Here is a 19,284-nt window from a genome sequence, read left to right on the forward strand (position 1 = left end):
ATGGCCATACAGAAGTGCTTAACCCCACTTGCTTTCGCAAGACAACCCCTTTAACAGCTGTCTTTTCTAGTGAAAGACTTATTGGTAAATTATTTGGAAATCTGGGTGGTTTGACCAGTGCTATTAGCTGGAGTGGACTTAAAAAAATACAGCCAACTAAAATATAGATGGGAGGAACATCATAGTCAAGCATGAAGACGACATGTACAGTATGGCTATGATGCAAGTGCAATATGTAACTATAGCTGTTCTTAATGGGATGGCGGCAAAAGGGCACTTGAAAAATGGGCCATGGAAGAAAAATTGTGGCGGTGTAGTCTACCTAAGCTCTGCAAAAATGTGCAGCCATTAACCATCAATTTGAAAGCTATTTGTCATGGTTTTCAGCTGTATCACGGCCACACCTCAGCAGTCCAGCAGCCGCTTTGTGTGGCCTTACCCTTAGGCCTCATGTCCACGGGGAAAATCAGATGCGCTGCGGATTTGTAACGCAGATTTGGGCTGCAGATGCAGTGCGGATGCACTGTAATTGTCTTTTATTTTTCATGCGGGAGATCAATTGAGCTATGTGCTTTATGAGCTCCCGCACTCGTGATCCGCGCCTAAATGGAGCATGTCCATTTTTTTTCATGCTCCAGAAATTTTTAAATTCACTTTTATTGACCATCTGCGGGTATTTATCTACCTGCGGGTGGTCAATGCATTCCTATGAGGCGCGGATCTGCGTGCGGGAAAAACGCTCCGGATTTTAATTCTTAATTTGCCCGTGGACATGAGGCCATAGCAGAGTGCAAGTTGCCCCCGAGATTCTCATACACAACTTATGTCGGATAGCACATGGACACGTGTTCGTGAGCTGTCAGATACCTGTTGATAGTGGACATTGCATGTCCGATTGTGGTCTTTGACTTGAATTAGAATAGGACATACTGTACTTTTTTCACGTAGACCAGTGGTCTACGTGAAAAAATGCTCATATGAATAGCCTAAATGGCTGTAATGGGTATAAGTGCTGTCCGTGAAATACGTGGACAAGACTCAAACAGGAAAATCAGCCATCTGAATGGACCCTTCCACTTAAAATCCCTACAGCAGGTGAGAATGGTCCTTGTTTTAACCAGATTTGTTTAGTACAGCCTTGTCATTTACAAACTTGTGTGAGGGTTATGAACATGAAAACTTATATATGTATACATTTCATCCATCTGTGATATACGTTTCCGGAGGCTTTTAGGCCTGAATTGTATACATTAAATGCTTGTACATTTAGGTTAGTACTTAATTACATTAAGTAGAAGTGTAATCTTAAATGTCCATCATGTCTCCAAGAGCTTGTTTATCTCGTTACACTGATCAAAAGGTTGTATGGAATGCTTTGTTCTTGACTGCTGTCTAGGTAGGGCATGTGATTAAAATGTAGATTGTGATGATAATCAGGGTACCAGACACGATGTCTACATACAAACAAATAAAGCATTGTTTATAGAGAAGACACAATTATTTACCAGTAAAACAGGTCGACCTCTGTAACACTAGCCTACTGATACGCCTACTATTTTCTGTATAAGAAATGACAATGTACACAATAAACTCAGATTGCTCTAAGACACGACCGTGATGCCTGTGTCTATTGCTTTCTCACGGTGGCCGCCATAACCACCTCTGATTTGGAGCCCCACACCATATTAACGTAACATGGATTTATCCCTAACATTAATTGGCGCCCGAACGCGGGGCTTGATGGAACAAGAGGACCACCTACACCTCGAACCCCCCCGGACCCAGATGGGATAAGGAGCCACTCGGAACCACGGATTGACAAAAACTGCGCAGTAAGATAAGGCTTTATCTTGCCACAATCTATCCGTGCTTCCTGGCTGCTCCTTTCCTGTCCGAGGGGTAAGAAGTGCATGCCTCTTATAAATCTTCAAGCTTTTAAGAATCCATATGGTGGGCTGAATATGCTGTGCGGGTGTTTAACTTTTATTGTCTTTATTTGTTACTTTGCATGGTCAGTGTACAGAATATGAAACCCTCTTGCCAATCTCTGGAAGGCATGGTATAAGTTATACCAGGGAAGCCTAAAGTATTCAGGGATAAAACCCCTGATGGGATCCTCTTATAAACATAAGAGAAGTAGTAGAGATGAGGTAAAATATGCAGGGTGAGGAAGTACAGAATATTAAACCCTCTTGCCGATCTCAGGAAGGCATGGTATAAATTGTACCAGGAAAGCCTAAAATTTTCAGGGGATAAAATCCCTGATGGGAGCCTCTTATAGGTATAAGAGAAGTAGTTGAGACGAGGGGAAATAAGCAGGGTTGGGAAGTACCGACACTTTTAGACAAGTGAGGAAGTACTGACACTTAAAAAGTAGTAACTGACATGCAAATGTTTTTGTCTTTATGTGTGTGTATAAATGGAAGGACCTGTATGAGAGACTGTGTTATATGGTGTATACTGTCCGGTAACCAGAAACGAAATGAAGCAAAAATGACCAAACGCTGAGCCAGACCACAGGGGGTGGAGCTAGGTGATGTAAGGAGATGGGAGGGAAGAACAATAGGAACAGGTCTTGCTCCACCCTCCACACAGTCCAGCCTAGGTGAAAAGTGTGTCTCCATTTTAAGTGGATGTTGGTGTATATATATGTATATTGTGGTAATGTATAGAGTGAAGGTCACTCTTAGACTCCATGTTAAGTCTCTCACTTGAACAAATGGAGTGACCAAAGGAGGGGCATCTAATTTTATTCCTGAGACTAGTTGTGTGAGATAATAGCCCAGGATTACCACAGTGTATATATGTATATACAGATTCGTGGAATATGTGGAATTAAAAAAAAATATTGAGTTGTGTTAATTTGAATATTATTGAATTAAGATATTAATATGAGATAATTGTGTACTTGAAACACCTGATAAGTACCTTAGTCAAATTAATAACAAAAGTTCTATTTAAAGTGTAATTCATTTTCAATTAACAACAGTATTTTATTTGAAGAGTGTATAAAGAAAATAATAATAAAAATAATAAGCCTCTTGGTATACATAAGCCGCCAGCCATTGGCCATACTGCTGGTAAAGAGGATAAGGTGTAAAAGACTGCACAGAAAATAGTGAAACAAACAATTGTTTTATGTGTGTGAAAGAATAAAAACAATAAGCCTCTTGGTGTACATAAGCCGCCAGCCATTGTCCATACTGCTGGTAAAGAGGATAAGGTGTGAAAGATAGCTAAAGAAATTGGCAAATGCATATTGGTCCCCATCCCACTTATTAGGGTCCCAATCAACTACAGTATGAACCTTTTTCTTATAGTGTCTAACTCTCTTTAAAGCGTAATTTGAACTAAGTCTTGCTCCTTGCAGCAATACATAAATGGCGCTGTGAACAGGATTACGCAGAGAGTAATACACTAGTTTGTTTTAAAGGAAAATTTTGATAAACTGATAGTTGAAGAATTTCTTGTGATAATCTGGCATAGTGTGAAAATGTCGCCTTTTAAGAAAATCCGCAATAGTACGAAAATGTCGGTAGCTAAGAACAAAGAAGTGTCCGATGAATTGTTAAGGGTGGAATAAAGCCCCCTATAATATATTGGCCGCTGAGTGGTCACAGTGTGGTGAATATCAGTATGTGGGTAGAAATGGGCATAAGTTGTATTGTGTTTGTCATTGGGTAGCCTATTCTGAGCGAATTGTGTAAAAACCGCGGTACTAAGAGTTTTTCTTATCTATACATTATTCGCTCATTATTGGAAGTCTGGTGTACAGTAAATACAATCCCAATTTCTACTTCACATATTATCAGTCCGTATAGGAATGAATAAAACACCCCTTAGTGAGTGTGAATTTGCAGTTTTTGTAAGGTGGGGCAGGTATATTACACTCTAAGTTCATTTTGAATAGTCAGCCCAGGTTATTTGCACAATAGAAGATGCTTACAGGCAGTGGAACCTGTTATACAACTCTGCTATTTGTCTGGAGAAGTTTCTGTGTTCTATAGGCAAAGGGTGGAGTACTGGGCTTTAGACTAGAGGGCCTACTTGTCTTTGCAAAGAAATGTGAATTGAGAATTGCTTATATTTGGCTGCACAGGAAAAAGCCCCTATGTTGTATTATATTAAATATATATATATACTGTTCAATAGCTAAAAATGAAATGAGAAAAGAATTCAAAGCACAGGTATATAATGTTCTCTCATTGTGGGGTCAGTTCCCTTTTCCACCTTCACCCCCTCCTTCATCTCAATTCCAACCGTCTCCTCCTCCACCCTATGCCAAGTCATCCACTCCAAGGTCAAACATTGGACTGGAGGGATGGACCTGCTGGCATTGTGGACAACAGAACCCGGATTGGAGAGAGAGCTGCCCTGCTTGCGGAGCTCCTCGGTGTAAACCGGTTATGCCTATGCTCACTAGATCCTAGGCTAGTGAATGAAAGCATGAGGACAAGAAAGAGATGCAGGGAGCGGAGGGTGATATAGAAGCAGATGTAAAACAAGGAAGGCAGTGGGAACTATAATCTAAAATTATGTGAAAGACTATTGTGGCACAGATTGGGATAAAATTAAACATAGAGAATTGAGAAGTGGTAAAATATTTTTAATTTGTCTGAAACATTGGGAAAAAAAAAAAAAAATTGAGAGAATCCTCCTTGTCTCTTTCTAATATCACACAAAGAGAAGGAAGAAAGTGTAAAACAATTCTATGCCCCCCTTCAACAACGTTTGTCAGATCTGGGATATAGGGGCATAGAAGAGATGGGTAAACATGTACTTAGTATGGCCTTTGTAGAAGGTCTATTGAAATCCCTAAGGTCATAGATAATAAGCCAGAGTGGAGACAGTCTGAATCTCCGGCCCTTTTTCAGACAAAAGGGCATTTATGTAAAGCTAAAAAAAAAAAAAAAAAAGGCTTGGACAAGTTCTGGCACCAAGGGTGCGCAGAATTCTCCAAACATGTACAACCAGGCATTCCAGTCTGTCCTGCAGGCTTGGACTCCGCCTGAGGGGACTGTGCTGTTGCAGTATGTTAATGACCTTCTGCTTTGTGCTGAGGATCTGAAACATGTCAATCTGCATCCATTTCTCTTCTAAAAAAAATTTTTTTTAGCAGAAAATGGCTGCAAGGCTTAAAAAGGAAAAATTACAGCTTTGTAAACAAAAGGTTGTTGTCTAGCTCAAGAAGGCAGACATCTCACAGAACGACGCAGGGCTGCAGTTCAAGCCATTTCTGTATCTTCTTCTGCTGCCAAAGCTTCGCACCTTTTTGGGACTTGTCTCATACTGCCGTCCCTGGCCTTTCATGCGACAGCAGTATTGACGCAAAAACATGGAGGACGTCCACGGTCACTTGGGTATTACTCCATGAGATTGGATCCGGTAGCCTGAGGAGCCCCCTCCTGTGTCTGTGCGGTGGCAGCAGTACAAGTAATGGTTGACAAGTCTTCTGAGTTGGTCCTGAACTACCCCCCCTAGTGGTTCTCACCCCTCATGACATCCAGAGTATACTCACTCAAGTACAACCTAAACATCTGTCTCTAGCTCATCAGATAAGGTTGCAATGTGCTTTGCTCATGCCCCCCCCCCCCTTAATATTTCTTTTCAATGGTGAACCCGGCTACTCTTCTTCCAATCGAGTATCCTGGTTCAAATGGGGGAGGGGGAGACAAAGGTGATCAAATGGGGGAGGGGGAGACATAGGTGATCTAATGGGGGAGGGGGAGGCATAGGTGATCTAGGTATTACAGATCAACTATTTTTAAAAAATTTTTGCAAATAAGAACGTGATCTATTTGGAATAGAATATCAGCATGATTGTCTAGCATTGATGCAACAAGAAAGTTTAAGTTTTAAAGAGTTACTGAAACCCCTTGTTAATACATATTTTGAGTTGTTTTTTTTTATAGATGGTACCAGGGTGATTGACAACTCCACACCAGATATGCAGTGTTCACACAACAAGATCTCTAAAAGCAGAATGCCTCCGCATGTCTCAGCACAAGAAGCGGAACTGAAGGCCCTCACTGAGGCGTGTAGAGTGACAGAAGGTAACCATTTACACTGACTCCTGGTATGTATTCGGCATAGATCATGGTTACGGCCCAATATGGAAGGCCAGACATTTTTAAACTTCTGTAGGACAACCCATTGAGAATGGTGTAGCAGTGCAGAACCTTATGAAAGCCCTACTCCTACCAGACAAAGTAGCAATCCTAAAGGTGAAAGCTCATACTAAAGCCAACACTGCAGAAGCAAAAGGCAACGCCCTCACAGACTTCACAGCAAAAGCAGTGGTCCTTAAGCCGTGGAAGAAAGAAGAAAAGAAGATACTGACCGCATAAGTCAGAGACTATGATTTGGACTTTGATAAAAATTTGAACATTGACAGTCACAAGCCAGCAAAGAAGAAAAAGATAAATGGACTAATATGGGAGCAGTAGAACAGGGTGGCGTATGGCAAACAGTCAGTAACTTGCCTACCACGATCCCTGTACCCCATGATGGCCCAGCTGATCCATAGAAAGACTCACCTATCGAAGGCAGCTATGCTACTGACGCTTGAGAGAGAAAGGGTGGCCCCTGGGTTCTCTATAGCTGCTACATCATTTGTCCAATTTTGCATGAGCTATGCCGTAAGCAACAGGGTAGAAGTAAATTGACCACAAAGGCACTTGCCAGGGCCACTCTACCCATTTCAGGGATTGCAAATTGACGACATTCAGCTCCCACGTGTTGGGAAGTATGAATATGTGCTTGTTGTTGTTGATGTTTTTTCAGGTTGGAGGCGTACCCTGTTACAAAAGTAAATGAGCAGGTAACCGAAAAGAAGCTCATGAATAAGGTAATCTGCAGATATGGGGTACCAGAGGTAATCGAGTCAGATAGAGGTACACATTTCACAGGTGAAATAATGCAACACTTCATGTCTGCCCTGGGTAACTCCCAGGCATTTGACACCCCTTATCATCCACAAAGAGCCAGAAAACCATTGTGCATTATAATATTTCTCTTCAGGCAATGAAACCCTGCACCAGAGGAAAACGAAAATGGTATGATACCCTATTAGGGGGAATTGGTACAGGTGTAGGGGTTCTGAACTCTATAGATTTAGAGGTGATGAAGAATAAAATGGCTGGGGTAGGACAGGATGTTTCTAGATTGATAAATGTTCAGGCACAATGCATGCCTTCCTTGTTCCTCCCCCGATGTCTTGCATTAGGATATGATAAGGATGTATTAACGCCTTTTTAATCTGGTTTTGTGGTTTAAAATGATTTGTTTGTAAATATGAGTAAATTCATGAACTATACACAATGTAGCCTGTGTTAGGGAATTCAATGTTCCGTCAATATGCTGTGAGGCTCCAAATCAAAGGTGGTTATGGCGGCTGCCGTGAGAAAGCTATGAAACACAGAGATCAGGCCTGTGTCTAGAAGCAATCTGAGTTTATTGTGTACATTGCCTTATTCTTATACAGAAAATAGTAGGCGTATCAGTAGGCTAGTGTTACAGAGGTTGACCTGTTTTACTGGTACATAATTTTGTCTTCTCTATAAACAATGCTTTATTTGTTTGTATGTAGACATCGTGTCTGGTATCCTGATTATCATCACACTCTACATTTTAATCACATGCCCTACCTAGACAGCAGTCAAAAACAAAGCATTCCATACAACCTTTTGAACAGTGTAACGAGATAAACAAGCTCTTGGAGACATGATGGACATTTAAGATTACACCAGTACTTAATGTAATTAAGTACTAACCTAAATGTACAAGCATTTAGCAGAGCTTTTCATAGGACACAGAATAGAGTGTACAATTTAGGCCTACAGCCTCCGGAAACGTATATCAAAGATACATACATATATAAATTAATATGTTCATAACCCTCACAATCCCCCATTTTGAAACAGTCCATCTTGAAAAGAGCCTTTGTAGTGGTACTATCAAGGGTGCTAAGCCACCCCTGCCGGTCTTTCTATCCTCTTCGCCGGATCCCCACTGTTGTTGCTCTTTTACGTATGACTGTTTTAACGATATCGTAGAGGGAGCGATTCCAGATAATTTGCTTGTCTCCGTATCCCACAGAATGTCCATAAATTGCAAACACTCAAAAGAATGAACAAAAGAAACAGTATTAGTAAAGGGTGAAACATAAAATCCATCATCTTTCCTGCAATAGGTGACCATTCAGTAAAAATATCATACCAGTTATACTCTGTGTCTACCTGGATCTTAGTACCTAGGCTGACTAGCTTATCTCCTACCCATACATTTTTCTAATTCCATAAGGGAGAGGTTAGTAACATTCAAATGCTTTTAAAGGTGTTCAGTACCTATCATTAGTCTTACAATTCTACCCAAGGATACTGTCAGAGTTGACATAGGGATAGCATCTGGGTGCCAGTAGTACCTTAATGTTGCTTCAGCATCTGGCAAAAAGGTGTAAGTTTCTGTAAATCAATGTATCACCGATATGTTCTGTATACATCCAGACAATGGAGTGGTGAGATTATACATACTGGTGGTGGTGGTTTGGTTGGTAACAAAGCATATATATTGGGGGCCAACTTCTATCAGCATATAGATGAAGCAGGTAACACCGTCCAATCACATATGCTGACTGAAGGCTGCTGGAAACATGGCTCATATGCGGCTGTACTCCGTCCGCATACTAGGCCATCCAGTGTTTCTTCACAGTTCTCTATACCATGGGTTTTATTTTCACTATAAATCATCATACCTGCGAACTTGGGCAACCAATATTGTAAAGCATATAGAGGCGGTCCGAACACCACAGGTAGTACTACAGACTTACACATCAGGCTTGTGTCCTTTACATCATAAAATCATTTCCCCAGTGCTATACTCATCAGCGTATTCTACACCATCAGCCCGGGGCCGTATCCAGGATGCTACTGGAATTACATTATTGAGAATATTTCTCCACAATTTTTCATTATTTGTCATCACATCTGACTGTGCTTTATCCTTCTCGTGAATCATATATACATATTGCAGGCTACATTGTGTATAGTTCATGAATTTACTCATATTTACAAACAAATCCTTTTAAACCTCAAAACCAGATTAAAAAGGCGTTAATACATCCTTATCATATCCTAATGCAAGACATCGGGGGAGGAACAAGGAAGGCATGCATTGTGCCTGAACATTTATCAATCTAGAAACATCCTGTCCTACCCCAGCCATTTTATTCTTCATCACCTCTAAATCTATAGAGTTCAGAACCCCTACACCTGTACCAATTCCCCCTAATAGGGTATCATACCATTTTCGTTTTCCTCTGGTGCAGGGTTTCATTGCCTGAAGAGAAATATTATAATGCACAATGGTTTTCTGGCTCTTTGTGGATGATAAGGGGTGTCAAATGCCTGGGAGTTACCCAGGGCAGACATGAAGTGTTGCATTATTTCACCTGTGAAATGTGTACCTCTATCTGACTCGATTACCTCTGGTACCCCGTATCTGCAGATTACCTTATTCGTGAGCTTCTTTTCGGTTACCTGCTCATTTATTTTTGTAACAGGGTACGCCTCCAACCTGAAAAACATCAACAACAACAAGCACATATTCATACTTCCCAACACGTGGGAGCTGAATGTCGTCAATTTGCAATCCCTGAAATGGGTAGAGTGGTCCTGGCAAGTGCCTTTGTGGTCAATTTACTTCTACCCTGTTGCTTACGGCATAGCTCATGCAAAACTGGACAAATGATGTAGCAGCTACAAAGAACCCAGGGGGCAACCCTTTCTCTCTCAAGCATAGGTAACATAGCTGCCTTCGATAGGTGAGTCTTTCCATGGATCAGCTAGGCCATCATGGGGTACAGGGATCGTGGTAGGCAAGTTACTGACTGTTTGCCATACGCCACCCTGTTCTACTGCTCCCATATTAGTCCATTTATCTTTTTCTTCTTTGCTGGCTTGTGACTGTCAATGTTCAAATTTTTATCAAAGTCCAAATCATAGTCTCTGACTTGTGCGGTCAGTATCTTCTTTTCTTCTTTCTTCCACGGCTTGAGGGCCGCTGTCTGCGCTGAAGTCTGCTAGGGCGTTGCCTTTTGCTTCTGCACTGTTGGCTTTAGTATGAGCTTTCACCTTCAGGATTGCTACTTTGTCTGGTAGGAGTAGGGCTTTCATAAGGTTCTGTACTGCTACACCATTCTCAATGGGTTGTCCTACAGAAGTTTAAAAATGTCTGGCCTTCCATATTGGGCCGTAACCATGATCTATGCCGAATACATACCAGGAGTCAGTGTAAATGGTTACCTTCTGTCACTCTACACGCCTCAGTGAGGGCCTTCAGTTCCGCTTCTTGTGCTGAGACATGCGGAGGCATTCTGCTTTTAGAGATCTTGTTGTGTGAACACTGCATATCTGGTGTGGAGTTGTCAATCACCCTGGTACCATCTATAAAAAAACAACTCAAAATATGTATTAACAAGGGGTTTCAGTAACTCTTTAAAACTTAAACTTTCTTGTTGCATCAATGCTAGACAATCATGCTGATATTCTATTCCAAATAGATCACGTTCTTATTTGCAAAAATTTTTAAAAAATAGCTGATCTGTAATACATAGATCACCTATGCATCCCCCTCCCCCATTTGATCACCTATGCCTCCCCCTCCCCCATTTGATCACCTATGCCTCCCCCTCCCCCATTTGAAACAGGATACTCGATTGGAAGAAGAGTAGCCGGGTTCACCATTGAAAAGAAATATTAAAGGGGGGGCATGAGCAAAGCACATTGCAACCTTATTTGACGAGCTAGAGACAGGTGTTTAGGTTGTACTTGAGTGAGTATACTCTGGATGTCATGAGGGGTGAGAACCACTAGGGGGTAGTCCAGGACCAACTCAGAAGATTTGTCAACCATTGCTTGTACTGCTGCTACCGCACGGACACAGGAGGGGGCTCCTCAGGCTACTGGATCCAATCTCATGGAGTAATACCCAAGTGACCGTGGACGTCCTCCATGTTTTTGCGTCAATACTGCTGTCGCATGAAAGGCCAGGGACGGCAGTATGAGACAAGTCCCAAAAAGGTGCGAAGCTTTGGCAGCAGAAGAAGATACAGAAATGGCTTGAACTGCAGCCCTGTGTCGTTCTGTGAGATGTCTGCCTTCTTGAGCTAGACAACAACCTTTTGTTTACAAAGCTGTAATTTTTCCTTTTTAAGCCTTGCAGCCATTTTCTGCTAAAAAAAAAAAAAAAAAAATTTTTAGAAGAGAAATAGATGCAGATTGACATGTTTCAGATCCTCAGCACAAAGCTGGAAAGTCATTAACATATTGCAACAGCACAGTCCCCTCAGGCGGAGTCCAGGCCTGCAAAACAGACTGGAGTGCCTGGGTGTACATGTTTGGAGAATTCTGCATTCCTTGTAGCAGGACGGTCCAAGCATTTTTTGTTTTCTTTTAGCTTTACATAAATGCCCTTTTGTCTGAAAAAGGGTCGGAGATTCAGACTGTCTCCACTCTGGTTTATTATCTATGACCTTAGGGATTTCAATAGACCTTCTACAAAGGCCATACTAAGTACATGTTTACCCATCTCTTCTATGCCCCTATATCCCAGATCTGACAAACGTTGTTGAAGGGGGGCATAGAATTGTTTTACACTTTCTTCCTTCTCTTTGTGTAATATTAGAAAGAGACAAGGAGGATTCTCTCAATTTTTTTTTTTCTTTTTCCCCAATGTTTCAGACAAATTAAAAATATTTTACCACTTCTCAATTCTCTATGTTTAATTTAATCCTAATCTGTGCCACAATAGTTTTTCACATAATTTTAGATTATCGTTCCCACTGCCTTCCCTGTTTTACATATACTCCTGAATCTCCTCCTTGTCCTCCTTCTCATGCTTCCACTCACTAGCCTAGGATCTAGTGAGCATAGGCATAACCGGTTTGCACCGAGGAGCTCCGCAAGCAGGGCAGCTCTCTCTCCAATCCGGGTTCTGTTGTCCACAATGCCAGCAGGTCCATCCCTCCAGTCCAATGTTTGACCTTGGAGTGGATGACTTGGCATAGGGTGGGGAGGAGACGGTTGGAATTGAGATGAAGGAGGGGGTGAAGATGGAAGAGGGAACTGACCCGACAATGAGAGAACATCTTTGAATTCTTTTCTCATTTCATTTTCAGCTACTGAACAGTATATATATATATGATACAACATACTTCCTATGTAGCCAAATATAACCAATTCTTAATTCAGATTTCTTTGCAAAGACAAGTAGGTCTTCTAAAGCCCAGTACTCCACCCTTTGAAATGTATCTTATCTTCTATAGAACACAGAAACTTCTCCAGACAAATAGCTGTATAACTGGTTCCACTGCCTGTAAGCATCTTCTATTGTGCAAATAACCTGGGCTGGCTATTCAAAATGAACTTAGAGTGTAATATACCTGCCCCACCTTACAAAAACTGCAAATTCACACTCACTAAGGGGGATTTTATTTATTCCTATACGGACTGATAATATGTGAAGTAGAAATTGGGATTGTATTTACTGTACACCAGATTTCCAATAATGAGCGAATTATGTATAGATAAGAAAAACTCTTAGTACCGCGGTTTTTACACAATTCGCTCAGAATAGGCTACCCAATGACAAACACAATACAACTTATGCCCATTTCTACCCACATACTGATATTCACCACACTGTGACCACTCAGCGGCCAATATATTATAGGGGGCTTTATTCCACCCTGGCATAATTAACAATTCATCGGACACTTCTTTGTTCTTAGCTACCGACATTTTCGTACTATTGCGGATTTTCTTAAAAGGCGACATTTTCACACTATGCCAGATTATCACAAGAAATTCTTCAACTATCAGTTTATCAAAATTTTCCTTTAAAACAAACTAGTGTATTACTCTCTGCGTAATCCTGTTCACAGCGCCATTTATGTATTGCTGCAAGGAGCAAGACTTAGTTCAAATTACGCTTTAAAGAGAGTTAGACACTATAAGAAAAAGGTTCATACTGTAGTTGATTGGGACCCTAATAAGTGGGATGGGGACCAATATTCATTTGCCAATTTCTTTAGCTATCTTTCACACCTTATCCTCTTTACCAGCAGTATGGACAAGGGCTGGCGGTTTATGTACACCAAGAGGCTTATTATTTTTATTCTTTCACACACATAAAACAATTGTTTGTTTTACTATTTTCTGTGCAGTCTTCCATACCTTATCCTCTTTACCAGCACTATGGCCAATGGCTGGCGGTTTATATACACCAAGAGGCTTATTATTTTTATTATTATTTTCTTTATACACTCTTCAAATAGAATACTGTTGTTAATTGGAAATGAATTACACTTTAAATATTAATTTGACTAAAGTACTTATCAGGTGTTTCAAGTACACAATTATCTCATATTAATATCTTAATTCAATAATATTCAAATTAACACAACTCAATATTTTTGAATTCCACATATTCCACGAATCTGTATATTCATATATACACTGTGGTAATCCTGGGCTATTATCTCACACAACTAGTCTCAGGAATAAAATTAGATGCCCCTCCTTTGGTCACTCCATTTGTTCAAGTGAGAGACTTAACATGGAGTCTAAGAGTGACCTTCACTCTATACATTACCACAATATACATATATATATACACACCAACATCCACTTAAAATGGAGACACACTTCTCACCTAGGCTGGACTGTGTGGAGGGTGGAGCAAGACCTATTCCTATTGTTCTTCCCTCCCATCTCCTTACATCACCTAGCTCCACCCCCTGTGGTCTGGCTCAGCATTTGGTCATTTTTGCTTCATTTCGTTTCTGGTTACCGGACAGTATACACCATATAACACAGTCTAACTCTCATACAGGTCCTTCCATTTATACACACACATAAAGACAAAAACATTTGCATGTCAGTTACTACTTTTTTAAGTGTCAGTACTTCCTCACTTGTCTAAAAGTGTCGGTACTTCCCAACCCTGCTTATTTCCCCCCGTCTCAACTACTTCTCTTATACCTATAAGAGGCTCCCATCAGGGATTTTATCCCCTGAAAATTTTAGGCTTCCCTGGTACAATTTATACCATGCCTTCCCGAGATCGGCAAGAGGGTTTCATATTCTGTACTTCCTCACCCTGTATATTTTACCTCGTCTCTACTACTTCTCTTATGTTTATAAGAGGATCCCATCAGGGGTTTTATCCCCTGAAAATTTCAGGCTTCCCTGGTATAACTTATACCATGCCTTCCAGAGATTGGCAATAGGGTATCATATTCTGTACACTGACCATGCAAAGTAACAAATAAAGACAATAACAGTTAAACACCCGCACAGCATATTCAGCCCACCATATGAATTCTTAAAAAGCTTGAAGATTTATAAGAGGCATGCACTTCTTACCCCTCGGAGACATGATGAACAAGCTCTTGGAGACATGATGAACATTTAAGATTACACCAGTACTTAATGTAATTAAGTACTAACCTAAATGTACAAGCATTTAGCAGAGCTTTTCATAGGACACAGAATAGAGTGTACAATTTAGGCCTACAGCCTCCGGAAATGTATATCAAAGATACATACATATATAAATTAATATGTTCATAACCCTCACACCTGCAATATGTATATATGATTCACAAGAAGGATAAAGCAGTGAGATGTGATGACAAATAATGAAAAATTGTGGAGAAATATTCTCAAGAATGTAATTCCAGTAGCATCTTGGATACGGCCCCGGGCTGATAGTGTAGAATGCTCTGATGAGTATAGAACTGGGGAAATGATTTTATGATGTAAAGGACACAAGCATGATGTGTAAGTCTGTAGTACTACCTGTGGTGTTCGGACCGCCTCTATGTGCTTTACAATATTGGTTGCCCAAGTTCACAGGTATGATGATTTATAGTGAAAATAAAACCCATGGTATAGAGAAATGTGAAGAAACACTGGATGGCCTAGTATGCGGACGGAGTACAGCCGCATATGAGCCATGTTTCCTGCAGCCTTCAGTCAGCATATGTGATTGGACGGTGTTACCTGCTTCATCTATATGCTGATAGAAGTTGGCCCCCAATATATATGCTTTGTTACCAACCAAAGTAAAACCACCAGTATGTATAATCTCACCACTCCATTGTCTGGATGTATACAGAACATGTCGATGATACATTGATTTACAGAAACTTACACCTTTTTGCCAGATGCTGAAGCAACATTAAGGTACTACTGGCACCCAGATGCTATCCCTATGACAACTCTGACTGTATCCTTGGGTAGAATTGTAAGACTAATGAAAGACACTGAACACCTTCAAAAGAATTTGGATGTTACTAACCCCTCCCTTATGGAATTAGAAAAACATGTATGGGTAGGAGATAAGTTGGTCTGCATAGGTACTAAGATCCAGGTAGACACAGAATATAACTGGTATGATATTTTTACTGGATGGTCACCTACAGCAGGAAAGATGATGGATTTTATGTTTCACCCTTTACTAATACTGTTTCTTTTGTTCATTCTTTTGAGTGTTTGCAATTTATGGACATTCTGTGGGATACGGAGACAAGCAAATTATCTGGAATCGCTCCCTCTACGATATCGTTAAAACAGTCATACGTAAAAGAGCAACAACAGTGGGGATCCGGCGAAGAGGATAGAAAGACCGGCAGGGGTGGCTTAGCATCCTTGATAGTACCACTACAAAGGCTCTTTTCAAGATGGACTGTTTCAAAATGGGGGACTGTGAGGGTTATGAACATGAAAACTTATATATGTATACATTTCATCCATCTGTGATATACGTTTCCGGAGGCTTTTAGGCCTGAATTGTATACATTAAATGCTTGTACATTTAGGTTAGTACTTAATTACATTAAGTAGAAGTGTAATCTTAAATGTCCATCATGTCTCCAAGAGCTTGTTTATCTCGTTACACTGATCAAAAGGTTGTATGGAATGCTTTGTTCTTGACTGCTGTCTAGGTAGGGCATGTGATTAAAATGTAGATTGTGATGATAATCAGGGTACCAGACACGATGTCTACATACAAACAAATAAAGCATTGTTTATAGAGAAGACACAATTATTTACCAGTAAAACAGGTCGACCTCTGTAACACTAGCCTACTGATACGCCTACTATTTTCTGTATAAGAAATGACAATGTACACAATAAACTCAGATTGCTCTAAGACACGACCGTGATGCCTGTGTCTATTGCTTTCTCACGGTGGCCGCCATAACCACCTCTGATTTGGAGCCCCACACCATATTAACGTAACATGGATTTATCCCTAACACTTGTCATGCATATGTTTGCAGGGGATGCCATCCCTTTGAATATGAGCCTTTACATCTGTTATCTATATATATAAAATTGAATGTATGTCTGCGTGTCTGTTTGTCCTTTATGCGCTACTACATCATTCATCCGATCGCCATGAAACTTTGGGAAGTTGCTGAGTACACTCCTGGGAAGATTATAGGCATAGTACAATTATGCTATGATCAATGGCGCGAGTGCGAGCGTCGTCGACAGTTACGCCCCCCCCCCACGTAGATCGTTTGATTTCCATCACTGCCACTAATTCTCTCACTTCGCGATGTCGTAGAAACATGAAAATTGGCACGAGCACTGATTATGTCATAAATAGGAAAAGTTAATGGGTCCCAACTCGATTATTCAATTCTAAGCGCCAAAGAATTAGCGTCCAAATTTTACGTACGGAATCTAATTTTCTCGCTTCCCAATGTCATAGAAACTTGAAATTTGGCATGAGCATTGATTATGTCATAAATAGGAAAAGTTAATAGGTCCCAACTCAATTATTCAATTCTAAGCGCCAAAGAATTAGCGTCCAAATTTTACGTATGGAATCTAATTCTCTCACTTCCCAATGTCATAGAAACTTGAAATTTAGCACGAGCATTGATTATGTCATAAATAGCAAACGTTTAAGGGTCCCAGCTTGATTATTCAATTCTAAGCGCCAAAGAATTAGCGTCCAAATTTTACGTACGGAATCTAATTTTCTCACTTCCTAATGTCATAGGAACATGAAATTTGGCACGAGCATTGATTATGTCATAAATAGGAAAAGCTAATAGGTCCCAACTCGATTATTCAATTCTAAGCGCAAAAGAATTAGCGTCCAAATTTTACACACTGAATCTAATTTTCTCACTTCCCAATGTCATAGAAACTTGAAATTTGGCACGAGCATGGATTATGTCATAAATAGGAAAAGCTAATGGGTTCCAACTCGATTATTCAATTCTAAGTGCAAAAGATTTAGCGTCCAAATTTTACGTACGGAATCTAATTTTCTCGCTTTCCAATGTCATAGAAACTTGAAATTTGGCATGAGTATTGATTATGTCATAAATAGGTAAAGTTAATGGTTCCCAACTCGATTATTCAATTCTAAGCGCCAAAGAATTAGCGTCCAAATTTATGTACGGAATGTAATTGTCTCGCTTCCCAATGTCGTAGAAACTTGAAATTTGGCACGAGCATTGATTATGTCATAAATAGGAAAAGTTAATAGGTCCCAACTCAATTATTCAATTCTAAGCGCAAAATAATTAGCGTCCAAATTTTACGTACGGAATCTAATTCTCTCACTTCCTGATGTCATCTATATATATAAAAAGGAATGTATGTCTGTCTGTCTGTCCTTTTTGCGCTACTACACCATTCATCTAATCGCCATAAAACTTTGGGAAGTTGTTGAGTACACTCCTGGGAAGATTACTGGCATAGTACCACTATCCTGCGAGCATCGTCGACAGTTATGCCCCCCAGACAAAGATCGTTTGATTTCCATCTCAAGCACAAAAGCAAAAGGCATTACGAGCAACGGGATGCGTGTTCAACTACAAAATGATGCATCCGCTGAACGTTTCGCAAGACAATTGCTGGATATTGAGAATGCTGAGGTAAAATGAAAGCTGTGCTGTGATTGGTTGCAATTTCTTATACTGCTGAGATAAAATGAAAGCTGTGCTCTGATTGGTTGCTATTTTGTATACTGCTGAGGTAACATGAAAGCTGTGCTGTGTTTGGTTGCTATATATTATACCGCTGAGGTAACTTGAAAGCTGCGCTGTGATTGGTTGTTATCTAGATATATAAAAACGAAATGTATGTATGTCTGTCTTCGCGGCAACGCGCGACGCGTACGCTAGTCTATATATTTTGCATTTCATCTGTTTGCATCGGTACGTTCATTTCTGCACCATCCCACTCCAAGCTGAACTCCAACTATCTCCCTCTGCTTAAATCCTCTGTGCTGCTTGCTTGCTGTGAATTGTGTATTTTGCATTTCATCTGTTTGCAGCGGTACGTTCATTTCTGCACCATCCCACTCCAAGCTGAACTCCAACTATCTCCCTCTGCTTAAATCCTCTGTGCTGCTTGCTTGCTGTGAATTGTGTATTTTGCATTTCATCTGTTTGCATCGGTAAATGAAACTTTACTTTTAGTCACCTCTGCCATCCACCTCCCCCAAATGGCATCTTTCACCCATCCTTGCAGAGATGCTTTCCTTATCTAAGGAGAGCAATAAATTTCACTCCCCCCCCCCCTTTTGGTCATTAGGTTTGCAATGCTAAAGTCAGCTGGCTAGTGAATTGGAACCTGATTAGCCACTCCCAGCTGTTTCCTAGTCGTACCTTAAACTTTCACTATAATATCAGTGTAAGCTTACATGCCACTCGGGTGGCTGCCACGCGAATATGAGCTGTATTAAAGTATGAACTGAGAAAGTATGATACAGTTCCATCATGGCAGTTTGGCAGGGTAGGAGACAGGTAGGCCACAAACTCTGCCTTAATGCTTTACACTTAAAAGCTATCGCTAATGTTGTCACTTCTGTTCTCATTCTTGCTCTCAGTTTCAGAACTTCTTTCAAGTGCCAACCTCTGGGGTACTCTATTCACATTAGCCCCTCTCTCCTGTCCTCACCTATGCACAGCTCGCATGCACTCTTTACCTTCTTGCTTAGCCTCAAACCCCCTAGTGCCACTAACAAAAATAGCAGTCTTCCTCATAAATCTAATCATCTGCTAACCCTAACTATTCTGCTGTTACTAGCTGCTGGGCATATCTCTCCCAATCCTGGCCCACCCTCCACTGCTCCTAGCTATTACCCCCTACCGGCCTCACTAATAAAATCCCCAAGCCCAACTGCTAGCCCATGCATACCCTCCCCTGACTCCTTTAAATGTGCACTCTGGAACTGCCAGTCAGCATGTAATAA

General features: G+C 40.7%; 1 protein-coding gene and 1 long non-coding RNA gene across 6 annotated transcripts in view; one reads left to right on the top strand and one right to left on the bottom strand.

Annotated features, from left to right (window-relative positions):
- LOC136587011 (uncharacterized) overlaps nt 1-16,277 on the top strand; it is a 162,939-nt gene extending 146,662 nt beyond the window's left edge. For both annotated transcript variants that reach the window (XR_010787406.1, XR_010787407.1), the window contains one exon: nt 15,552-16,277. This is a non-coding gene — a long non-coding RNA (uncharacterized lncRNA). The remainder of the gene's footprint in view (nt 1-15,551) is intronic.
- TPK1 (thiamin pyrophosphokinase 1) overlaps nt 1-19,284 on the bottom strand; it is a 585,523-nt gene that overhangs the window by 182,347 nt on the left and 383,892 nt on the right. The gene's annotated exons all lie outside the window — the stretch shown is intronic.

The sequence above is a fragment of the Eleutherodactylus coqui genome, chromosome 12 (genome assembly GCF_035609145.1).
Source record: "Eleutherodactylus coqui strain aEleCoq1 chromosome 12, aEleCoq1.hap1, whole genome shotgun sequence".
Taxonomy (NCBI): domain Eukaryota; kingdom Metazoa; phylum Chordata; class Amphibia; order Anura; family Eleutherodactylidae; genus Eleutherodactylus; species Eleutherodactylus coqui.